This window comes from Theropithecus gelada, chromosome 19, assembly GCF_003255815.1.
Source record: "Theropithecus gelada isolate Dixy chromosome 19, Tgel_1.0, whole genome shotgun sequence".
Taxonomy (NCBI): domain Eukaryota; kingdom Metazoa; phylum Chordata; class Mammalia; order Primates; family Cercopithecidae; genus Theropithecus; species Theropithecus gelada.
In genome coordinates, this window is record NC_037687.1 from 24424284 (window position 1) to 24426948 (window position 2665).

Consider the following 2665-nt stretch of genomic DNA (forward strand, 5'->3'; position numbering starts at 1 on the left):
ACACACACACAGAGGTGGGGGTCTCACTGTGTTGGCCAGGCTGGTCTCGAGCTAGCTCCTGGCCTTAAATGATCCTCCCACTTCTGCCTCCCAAAGTATTGGAATTACAGGCATGAGCCACTGTATTTGGCCTACTTTTAAATTTTTTTGGTGGAGACTGGGTCTCACTATGTTGCCCAGGCTGGTCTTGAATTCCTGAGCTAAAGTGATCTGCCCACCTTGGCCTCCCAAAGTTCTGGGATTACAGGCACAAGTCACCGCACCGGCCTGCAAGTGAATTTTGTTACATGCATAGATTGCTATTTGGACAATTATAAGAGGATTAAATTTCATTGGTATCTCTAAAAGGCTGTGAACAGTAGCCATATAAGTGGTAAGCAATTACCAGGTACTTCCACTTTCCATCTCTTAAATCACAAAATGAAATTACTAGCACCGCAGGGAATCTGGTCTGTTCACTCATAACAGTCATTCACCTTCTCTGAGGGTATTCTATAGCATTCATCATCATCTGTCACAATAGCTTTTTTTTTTTTTTTTTTTGAGACGGAGTCTCACTCTGTCACCCAGGCTGGAGTGCAGTGGCGCGATCTCTGCTCACTGCAAGCTCCGCCTCCCGGGTTCACGCCATTCTCCCGCCTCAGCCTCCGAGTAGCTGGGACAACAGGCGCCCGCCACCGCGCCCGGCTAGTTTTTTGTATTTTTAGTAGAGACAGGGTTTCACCATGTTAGCCAGGATGGTCTCGATCTCCTGACCTCGTGATCCGCCCGCCTCAGCCTCCCAAAGTGCTGGGATTACAGGCTTGAGCCACCGCGCCCGGCCAATAGCTTTTTTATGTATTTATGTATTTATTCTGAGACAGAGTTTCGTTTTTGTTGCCCAGGCTGGAGTGCAATGGCGCAACTTTGGCCCACTGCAACCTCCATTTCCCAGGTTCAAGTGATTCTCCTGCCTCAGCCTTCCAAGGAGCAAGGGTTACAGGCGTGAGCCTCAGTGCCTGGTCGGCTTGTCACAATAGCTTCATTATGTCTAAAATTTTGGTTAATGCCGTAAGCTCCTGGACTTTGCAGCTATTCAGCTACTGTTACTTTGAGTATCTTGTAGTTTTGGGAATGCACCCAGCTCATTCACCACAGGGCCTTTGCATAGGTTGTATCCTTGGGCCTGCTCAGGCAGCCTCTCACCCTTGGGCCTCTCCTGCCCCTCTTGCCAGGCATCTCCCACAGGTGCTGCTATTTCCCATTTACTTGTGTCTTCCCTCAGGAGGACAAGGATGGGGTCACCTTGTTCATCATCTCAGTTCCCCCTCCAACCTTTCCCCCCCCAGTACACAGCCTGGCAGTCAATGCTGATTTGGGAGAATGAACGACTGATTCTATTGGTTGAATGTTTATTTTATATTTTATGATTTTATTTATTTATTTATTTTCGATACAGAGTCTCACTCTGTCGCCCAGGCTGGAGTGCAGTGGTGCGATCTTGCCTCACTGCAACTGCTGCCTCCCCAGTTCAAGCAATTCTCTGTCTTAGCCTCCCAAGGAGCTGGGATTACAGGCATCTGCCACTACGTCCAGCTAATTTTTGTATTTTTAGTAGGGACGGGTTTCACTATGTTAGCCAGGCTGGTCTCGAACTCCTGACCTTGTGATCCACCTGCCTCAGCCTCCCAAAGTGCTGGGATTACAGGCGTGAGCCACTGCGCCCAGCCAGTTATTTTATTTTATTTAGTTTTTTGAGACGGAGTCTTGCTTTGTTGCCCAGGCTGGAGTGCAATGGCACGATCTCAGCTCACTGCAACCTCTGCCTGCCGGGTTTAAGCGATTCTCCTGCTTCAGCCTGTTTACAGGCGTTACAGGTGCCTGCCACCATGCCTGGCTAATTTTTGTATTTTTTAGTAGAGACAGGGTTTCACCACGTTGGTCAGGCTGGTCTCAAACCCCTGACCTCAGGTGATCCACCCGCCTCAGACTCCCAAAGTGCTGGGATTACAGGTGTGAGCCAGGGCGCCCAGCCTATTTTATTTCATTTTGAGACGGAATCTCCTTGGTCGCCCACGCTGCAGTGTGGTGGTGCAATCTCGGCTCACTGCAACCTCTGCCTCCCAGGTTCAAGCGATTCTCCAGCCCCAGCCTCCCAAGTAGCTGGAATTACAGGCGCCCGCCACCAAGCCTAGCCAATTTTTGTATTTTTTTTTTTTGAGATGGAGTCTCTCTCCCTCGCCCAAGCTGGAGTGCAGTGGTGTGATCTCGGCTCACTGCAAGCTCCGCCTCCCAGGTTCACGCCATTCTCCTGCCTCAGCATCCTGAGTAGCTGAGACTACAGGCGCCCGCCACCATGCCCGGCTAATTTTTTTTGTATATTTAGTAGAGACGGGGTTTCACCATGTTGGCCAGGATGGTCTCGAACTCCTGGCCTTAAGTGATCCGCCCTCCTCGGCCTCCCAAAGTGCTGGGCTTACAAGCGTGAGGCATCCCGGCCGGCATTTAAATTTATTTTTGGCCGGGCGCGGTGGCTCAAGCCTGTAATCCCAGCACTTTGGGAGGCCGAGACGGGCGGATCACGAGGTCAGGAGATCGAGACCATCCTGGCTAACACGGTGAAACCCCGTCTCTACTAAAAAATACAAAAAACTAGCCGGGCGAGGTGGCGGGCGCCTGTAGTCCC